The following is a 9,432-nucleotide window of genomic DNA, read 5'->3' on the forward strand; positions in this document are numbered from 1 at the left end:
TTATGACACAGGAACTCACTGAGCAGCAGCTAACAACAGCCTCCCAAAAGGTATCCAACAATACAAGGTCTTAGGCCCTAGGTGGAAGAGCAAGAAAATCCTCAGTCCCCCTTCCTCAATCCCCACGGTGGTAGAAACTGGGTGAGGACCCGCCACACAGCCACTTAGGAAGGGGCCAGTTGAGCAGACCTGCACAACAGGGCCTACAGGCAGGCTGGCGGGCTACTCTCGAATTACAATGCTGTTACTACCCAAGAGAGAAACCTTCTCACTCTCCTGGTGTCACAGAGCAAAGTCCTTGGCAGTGGTTCTCAATATGTGGTACCCATCCCAACACACGTAACCTGGGAACTCAGCAGAAGTGGGCATCCTCACTCCAGACTTCCACGGTGGGTCCAGCCATTTGAGTTTTAAGGTAAGCCCTCCAGGGATGCTGATGGCCACCTGAGGAGCACTGGCCTACAGGATACAGCAAGGAGAGACTGAGAGGAGAAGCAAGGCCAAGGCCAAGAACCAAGGCCATCATCAGTAATGCTCCCCTGTGATGCCACACAGCTAGCCTTCCAGGACCATGTGAGCGGCTCTAACTACTAAATCCATCCTTCCCAAGCTCAGGGCTTCCTCCATTGCTTGGCTGCTAAAAGAAGTTCCAGAAGTTCTATTGCTGCCCAAGCTCCACTCTTTATTGATGGTTGTCCATCAATGTTTCTCAAATATTTGCCTAATAAAAGTTTATGGTTCTGTTTATGTATTTTCAGATACATCTTAATGAAGAGACGGTGGCCTAGGTTCGTGGATGAGAGCAGACTCAGAAGTGAGAAAGTCTGACTCTGAGTTCCAGATCTGCCACATGCTAGCTATGGAACACGTAGGCAAGGTAACCTGCTATTTCTCCGAACTCTTATCAGTAAGGACAAAAACAGGAAGTATCTACACTTAATTTTTGAGAGGATTCAATGTGTTATTACTTTGTATGAAGTGCTTAGAACAGTAATTATAATATGTGATTTTGTAAGTCTTAATGATAAACTCATGATCACTACAGAAAATATTTTAGCTTTTGTACTTATAAATCAAGTACTTAACATACATCAGTATTATGTTAAATACTAATACCCAAAAGTTATTTTAAATTGGTAATTTAACCTCTAGAATCCAAAACACATCTTAAAATCTTAGTAAATGTCCAAAGTATTTTAATTACATGTAATCGAATGTGATTTTTGTACTCTAAAACCGAGTGCATGAAATATTATATTACTGTCTGTGACTACGCAGATCGTATCTGTCCCACTAAGGAATAATAATAATTGCCATTACTATTATTCTAAATTGTTTCCACTCAGTCTTTTTAGCTATCTCAACTCTGGAACCTACAGAATAAATGAAGCTGACATCATAAAAAGTGTATCAACCTGCATTCTGCAATAAGGCAGCCGCTAGCCTCACAGGGCTCCTGGACACTTGCAAAGAAAAAAAGCAACGTGGTGGGCTCGGGGCGGGGGGGCATGTTTAGAAGCAGGGAGAAACAGTAAAGGAGCTCCATTGTGCAGACCCACCCATGCCACAGTAAGGACTTGGGACACTGATCTGATGTGGACCACAGCCAGTCTGGAATGTAATAGCACAGTGAGCTGGTCGGATTGGCAAGAGTGGTCAAACAGGTATTCTGAGAGTCCATTAAGAAGAGGAAATCAAGTATAGCAGAGCTAAGCGATCTTTTGGAGGCAAAATCACTAAGTTCAGGATATGAAAGAAAGGGAGAATTCAGGGATGATCAAGTGAGTCAATGATGGGGATAAACTGAGAAGGCAGGCAGGTTAGGAGATGGTGACATTAAGATGTCAGCTTGTGGCATTCAAGAGTTTTAGGCAGGCATGACGGGTAAGAAGTTGGATAATTCATATAAAAGATAGACCAAATGAATAAATGAATGAACCATACAGATTTGGAGCTAGAGGGCTGCCCATCCCATAGACATCCCCCCTGCCTTACATAATCATCTTTCATAACCCAAACTGGCCTAAGTCATGGCCACAGAGAATGCATACAGAGCTCAGGGTGGACCTTACCAGACTCTGTCCTGTATAAGCACTAAAGGGACCCTTGCTCACATCGCAGAGACCACAGGGTCACAGCAACAGCAGACCCAGAGTGGATGGCCTTCCCTCCCACTTTGCTCTTCACCCAGGGCCAGGAAACACTTTCTTTGCCATACAAAACCCAGTGGGCGCTTTCCCTATATCTGATATTTTATCATGACCCTAATCCAAAAAAACATACCTACACTGAGGAGAAGCATCCATAAATGCATCAAGTCAGCACTGATTTCTCTCCTTAATCATCCTACCTAGAACCCAATCAGCATCTGGAAGCCCAGTGCCAAGGATCCTTCCCCATTTTGAGGCTGTATGACAACTAATGAGCTGCCATCCCCTCCTTACCTCTGCCCTCTAACCATCCCTGGCAGGTGTCCTCAAATAAGCAGTTGCTAGATCTGGGTGAAGGAAGCAAAAGGACTTCCTACAACAATCAGCCTTGTTTCTGAACACAGAGTTACACACTGGTATGAACTGAACTCCCCCTCCCCCCCAATATGTTGAAGTTCTAACCCCCAATGTGACTGTATTTGGAGACAGAGCTTTTAAGGAAGTAATTAAGAGTCAGTGAGGTCATAAGGATGGGGCCAAAATCGCACAGGACTGGTGACCTTGTAAGAAGAGGAAAAGCCACCAGAGTCTCTGCAGGCAGAAAAGAGAGGACACACAAGGACACAGCGAGAAGGTGCCCTTCTATAAGCCGGGACGAGAGACTCACCAAGACCTGAATCTGCCAGCACTCTGATCTTGGACTTTCCAGTTTCTAGAACTGTGGGAAAGAAATTTCTGCTTTACGGACTGTGCGGTACCGTTACAGCATCCAGAGCAGACTGATACACATAATAAGCAAGAGTAAGCACCCTGTTGCAGACTTCCACAGCCATGCCAGCTCCTGGCAATGAGGCAAAGACAAAAGTTCACGGAAACTGCTCACCGAAATGGTCTCCTCTGAAACGGCTCATCTTCAAAGAATCAACTCACACCAAGAATCTGCTCCCAAGCACTATTTGTTCACATCTGCAAATGGCAAAGGGATCCACGGCTGCGCTACATGCCTGTGGATCAGGAGCCTCACAAAAACGTCGATGCAGCACCTTCTGGTGTTCCTTATCTACCTCCTGCTTAGCAGGGCCACAGGGCTCAGATGGCAAGGACTTACCTCAATTTCAAGCTCTGGTCTCCTCACACAGAAATAAGGACTAGAGCCCATTTTACCTTGTTATTTTTTCAAATATTAAATAGGACAGCACTGCTGGAAAGCAAACTGTAAACTATAAATTAATGCACGAGTATTAATATCGATTATTTTTATCTGACTATGGCACTTTGGATCTTCACTAACCACTAACCAGCCGAGCTATCAAGAGGAAACTGCAGTATTTAAATTGTTAATATACTTGAAGTTTCTTCCCTTAAAAACATTAAAAATATGAAGGGGATGAAAGAGTAAGGTGGCGCTAACGAACTAAGCCAGGGTAACAAATGCTTTGCCCCAAGTTTCCAGTTGGTGTTGACACCCACAATCTACTGAAAAGTACTATATAGAGCCAAGCCACCAGGTGGTTTATGCAACTGGATTTGTTTTTTGTTTTGCTTTTTGTTTGTTTCGTTAAGTTTAGCTTCAGGACTATAAATGATTCATGTGATTGAGAATTTACTCAAGAGAGAGGCCATCAGACCACATTTGCCCATCCTAGGGACAACACCTTCCACCATGTCACAGGTTCTGAGCAGAATGTACAAAGATTCTGGCTTTATATCTCAGTGGGAACCTAGAGCCCTAATAACTCAATAGGCTCAGAACTCAGCATTCATGTGTTCGGTAAGAATTTACGGCAAACCACGTGTTTAAGATACAAACACAGAAACCACAGGGCAGATTGTGACACGTGTGTGTGTGTGTGTGCGCGCGTGAGAGGGAGAGAGTGAGTGTGCGCATGTTGGGGGGGGTGATATAACTTGCTAATGTTGATTACACCTTCAGAAGTATACATACGTTTGGATCTGTTCAACGTAAAATGTAGGAAAGGAAAGAACAGTCTAATTGTTAAAACTGTGTTACTAAAGTGACCTAAAGAAATTGGAAACTATTTTTACTTTAGCTGCATACTTTTGATAACCGGTTAGAGGGCTGTCTTGGCCTCCTTCTAAGTCACCTGAATTCAAGCACTGAACATACATGACAGCATTTTTAGCTTAGGCCCTTTGAAAATATGTCATGAAGGGTTTCCATCACTCATCTGAGAAAAGAGAAACAATTTGGAAGTGCCATTTGCTATCCCTCTGGACGGGAAAACTAATTCCCTAAGCCTCTGGGGTGAGTGGTGGGGAGTTTCCAGTTCATTTGTGAAATAAAGTTCAGCTTACTAGTTTTCCCGAACACTGTACACTGCCCTCCCCCTGCAGATCCAGCAATTTTCAGCTCCTCAGCTAGCCAGCCTTGTTCTGAATGATGGAGAACCCTCTCTCCCCCAGCACACGCTGCAAGTCAGTCTGGGCAGTTAGAAGCATGTGTATCCCGGAGAGCAAAACAGCCTCATTTAGCCAGGGCAAATTAAGCTAATGCAAGTTATCAAGTAAAGGACTCCAGTTATTCCAGGCAATCAGGGAGTCTTTGGGGTATTTCAAAAGGTTATCTAGTTTGTGCACACGCAAAGAAGATTTCCGGTGTATTTAATATGGATGATAGTGCCTTTCTCAAATACTGTGTACATAAGATCGGCTGTCAGTTGGAAAACCTCAATAATCCCCCAATGCAAATGACAGGGCAGGGTCACAGATTTCAGGGATGAAGAGACGTAACCATGGACCATGTCACAAAGCAAAACCCAAAGCCTGGAAACTGAGCACAGCTATTAGAAATGCATCTTACGCAAGCCCTACCCATTTAAAAAGGGCCAGTTTTGGGGCGCCTGGCTGGCTCTGTCCAAGGAGCATGGGACTTTTGATCTCAGCGTTGTGAGTTCCAGCCCCACATTGGGTGTAGAGATTACTTACAAACAGAATCTTTTAAAAAATCAACCAATCAATCAATCAATCGGGGCCAGCTTTCCCACGAGTGGGCAGAGGTGGGTGATAGAGCACTCAGTTCTACGGGTGGCAGTTTGTCACCCAATTTCATCCACAGTTCCCATGATCAATACTGTTGTGTGTTTAGGTAGCAGCTGAGAAGCTCCGAGCTGAGCCCAGGTGAGGCCTAACGGAGAGGAAGCGGAGCCAAGCACCTCCACAAGCTCCCCGCCGCTTAAAGTTTTCAATTTCAGCCTCCAAGTAGCTGCAGCCAGAAGACCACAAACATCCGGTCTTTTCCTGCCATCCAAAGTACATCTAAGTAACCTCAAAAGGAGAAATAATTAAGGGAGGATTTTCCCATGTTGGTCACTGCTTCACTAGCCTGATTAACACCCATTTCTCGGGAAATCCCTGTTCCAAACACCGAAAAACCTCCATCAACAGCCCCACCTCCCCAGCCAGTCAAGCCCATCTCTTCTCTGCGCGTCCGCTGGCGACCATTATTTTCATAAAACGCGGCACATGCCTGAATCCTGTTCACTCACCCACCCACCCAGGAACGCCTGGTAGGTGCGTTAAGAGAGTGTTCAGAAGCAAAGTTTAGATCTGTTTTGATTAAGTTATAGTAGCCCTGGTTAATTTCATTTTCAGTCGTTTTAAGACTTGCAGAGCAGGGCTGCTAACGATATACCAGCAGTGGTATGAAACACACCCGAATTACTCTCATTCCTACCCAAATCCCTTCCCAGAAGCCAGGGCCTGAACCAGGGAGGGCCTCTCCTACCTGCAGGTCTGGGGCTAGGCCGTGCCCGCTGGCCTCCGTGGTTCAGTTTCTGTTTGGTTCAACGGAAGGAGGGGGCCCAGCGCTGGGGCCTGCTCATCCCCTTATACAGACACAAAGTTGGCAGATTCAGCCTTAAACCTGTTGGCAAAATAAACGAAAACAAATAAAGGGGAAACTGCCAACCGCAATTGTCTGAAGTGACAGAGGCCTACTGTCCCCGTCCCTGCCCCGTCCCTGAAGCCCTTACAAAGCTCGTGAAGAGTCAGGTGCCCGGTGTTCACCAGCCGCCGCGCCCCGCATCCCCCGCAGACCTTCCAAGGCGATCGTTACTGTCCACGCACGAAGGCGTTTCTGCAAAGTAGACGCCTCCACGCAACGCCACACTCGGTGCGCTCACGGGGGAGGTGCCTTCAGTGCCTTAAAACCCAACCACACGCCGGTTTCTTCCAGAACCACTTGGTGGTTAGATCGCCCCGAACACACCGGGAGGCCAGAGCGTCGTGAGAAACTTTCTTCCAGGTGCGGGAGGTCCTGCCCATGCGGGACGCGGCGCGGAGCCTGGCACCGTCCCCGGGCCCCGCGGCCCCGCGCCCAGGCGAGGGCCTCCCCCACGCGGCGTGACAGCAGCTTTGTGCGGGGTCAGGAGAGTTGCCATAAGCACAGCAAGTTCTCGGGCCTCCCGCGGCCTCCCGCGGCCTCCCGCGGCCCCGCGAGCCGCGGCGCTTCCTCCCGGGGCCGCTCGTCCCCGCGCCCCCGCGCCCCCGGCCCCCGCCCGCCGCCCCCGCAGGCCGGGCCCCCGCCCCCGCGCGCCCGGGGTCCCCGGTCCCGGCAGCGCCGCCCTGCCCCCGCGCCCCCGCGCCCCCGCCCGGCCCGGCCCGGCCCGCACAGGGGGGCCCGGAAGGCGGGCGCGGAGGTGCGCAGCCGGGAGCGGGGGGCAGGCCGCGGCGGGGCCCAGGGCGGTGCGGGGCGCCCAGGGCACGGCCCCCGCCCCCGCCCCGCCCCCGCCCCCGGGCGCGCGCCGCCCCCCGCGCGGCCCAACTTGGCGGCCCCCGCCCCGCGCCCGCCCGCCCGCCGGCACCGCCTTACCTCCTGCGCCGCCCGCCGAGCGGAGGGCAGCGGCGCGGGTCCCGGGGCGGCGGCCGCACCGCGCCCGCCCAGGCGCCGCTCTTTGTCTGCGCCGCTCCCTCCTCCCGCCGCGCGGCGGACGCTGCCGGCCCGGGCGGACCCCGCCGCCGCCGCCGCCGCGAGCCTCCCGCCGCTCCCGCCTCCCGCCGCCCGCCGCCCGCCGCCCGCTCGGCCGCGCGGCTCCGGCCTGACGATCCCGGCGGCGGCGGCGGCGACCCTCCCCCGGCGCTGCGCCCGCCCCTCCGCGCGCTTCCTCCTCCTCCTCCTCGCGCCGCTCCTCCCCGGCCGCGCGCGACCCCGCCCAGGGCCGGCCCGGGCCGAGGGGGGCGGGGGGCGGGGGCCCGGCTCCCACCTGGGGCGGCGCGGGCGGCGGGCGGCGGGCGGCGCGGGGACCCGGGGCTCGGCCGGGGCGCGCGGGGGGCGCGGGGGGCGCGGGGCGCGGGGAGGGCGGGGGTCCCGGCTGCCCGCTGCCCGCTGCCCGCTGCCGGCTGCCGGCTGCCCGCGCGGGGACTGGGGCAGCGCTGGCGGCGAGCGGACGGCAGGGGAGAGAAAGGCAGCAACTTCCAGCCCCCAGTGACTGCCGCGCGGCCTTTCCATCCTCTTTTTGTTTGATTTTCTTATCGCGACGCTCTAGTTGTTTGGCGGCCGGCCCCCTCCCGGAAGCATTCCCACGGCACCCTCGGCAAGGCAGGCCTGGGGTCCATCAGAAAAGTGACTTACATAAAAATGTCACTTCCTCTCTGTAATTGCCTCTGGGCATTTTTATTTATTTGCCTTGTATCTATTTACTTTCCCAAACAGACACTTTTGTACTCCATCATTCCCGTCGGAAGCACTTCTTGAGAGCAGAGAGGACACGCGGCCCCGCGCCGCCCCGCCTGCGGCCCAGCCCCCCGCGCCCACCCGGCAGAACCTGGCAGGAGCTGCCAGCGGCTGGGCCCCTCCCCGCACCCCCCCCCCCCAGGCCTTGTCACTACTAGTGGGACTGGTCCGGTCACCTGGCCACACGCAGGGACTTACCTGTAAACAAATTCGGAAGATTAAAACCCTGGAGGAAGGGGAAACACAAGTTGTCCTCTAACAGGCACATGCATCCAGCTGCCTGTGCTCCAGTCTCCTTCCCACACGGCTTCCCAAAAGGAAACCCGACTATTCAAGTGATTCTGATTTCCTGGCGGAATAGCCTGGATCCATGTTAATGAGATTCTTTCTTAGGCTCCTGGCTTCTCATTACTATTAAAGCAATAATAACTTACCCAAGGTGACAAGGCTGAACCATTGATCCTCTGCTTTGTTCACAAAAGGAAGTATCCAGGTTGGGTAACCAGAACCAGTATACCTTTGAAGTCACAGTACAGCCTTTGACTATCTGCTTTTTCAACTGCGGAACCTTGCACAGGTGTTTCTTAACCGATCTAAAATTTAACAAATGGAGAGATCGTGTTTACCTAGCTCCCATGTCAGTCCCTGGCACCCTTCCTGCCTGTAGGGCACACTCTGTAGGTCACTAGCTGGGAGTAGGTACAGTGTACTGAGCAGGGACGGATCCAAGATCAGGGAATCTGGATAGCCTCCTTCTCTTTGCCCTTGGGGAAAGAGCTGCCTCAGTTCATCCTTTTGTCTTACTAATAAGGAAGGCAGAATTATAATAAATGGTCTGACCCAATTTTAAATTAGTTTACCCAAAATCCATATAATAACATTGACCCAGTTTTTAACTTGTCTGCTTTGTAAACCATCACTGAATCACCGTTCTTGAATTCCTCTTCCTTCTTCCTTCCTTTACAAAGGTAGAGTCCCCAAGGACATTCTCTATCTAAAATCCAATGTCGCTTTCTTAATCTTTATCCTATGCAGTCTTCAGAAGCACGTGGCATTTCTGCTATTACCTGAAATTCAGTTATTTTCATTTATCTAACACAGCTACCCTTCTGAACTTCCTACATCATTCTCTTGGAGGGCATATTGACCTCTAACAGTAATATTCCTGATGCAGAATTGGGCCCCTTGTTTTCATAATGATTTGTGCCTTTTTTGTTTTTTTTAAGAGAGTTGATCATTTTTTTGTATGCCTCCAGTCTGGATGTTCAGTGATTAACTCTCAGATCTGTAGCCTTAGAGAATTCCCCAGATTGTCTGCAGTCTCTCTGGGCAGCTCATCATCTCTTCAATATCACCAGGTTCAGAATGAAATTTATCCTCTTCCCAAAGTAGCTCCTCCTCCCACGGTCTCAGGCTTGGCCAAGAATCCACCAGACATCTCAGCTCCTTGGAGAAACTTCACTGCAATCTCATTTCTTCCTTCCTTCCCTCTCTCCAAGATCTCCCCAAAGGCAGTGAGGAGAGAGTGCAAGATGACCTTGGGATCCCTCTCAGTCTAAATCCTCATGATTCTGAGTCCTGGTGCTGTTG

The 9,432-nt window shown here is 51.4% G+C and overlaps 1 protein-coding gene across 4 annotated transcripts in view; it reads right to left on the reverse strand.

Annotated features, from left to right (window-relative positions):
* The window catches only part of NCK2 (NCK adaptor protein 2), a 151,708-nt gene extending 143,648 nt beyond the window's left edge, over positions 1-8,060 (reverse strand). Inside the window, exons 1-2 of one of the 4 annotated variants that reach the window (XM_072844373.1) lie at positions 8,041-8,060; positions 5,896-6,033 (exon numbers count right to left, since the gene is read on the reverse strand). The gene's annotated coding sequence lies outside the window, so the exon portion shown is untranslated. Of the gene's footprint in view, positions 1-5,895; positions 6,034-6,142; positions 6,587-6,981; positions 7,132-8,040 lie in introns of those variants that run through there. The other 3 variants (XM_072844372.1, XM_072844374.1, XM_072844371.1) reach the window with 3 other exon arrangements.
* Between the last annotated feature and the right edge of the window lie 1,372 nt (positions 8,061-9,432).

Source organism: Canis lupus, chromosome 11 (genome assembly GCF_048164855.1).
Source record: "Canis lupus baileyi chromosome 11, mCanLup2.hap1, whole genome shotgun sequence".
In the NCBI taxonomy this organism is placed as follows: Eukaryota; Metazoa; Chordata; class Mammalia; order Carnivora; family Canidae; genus Canis; species Canis lupus.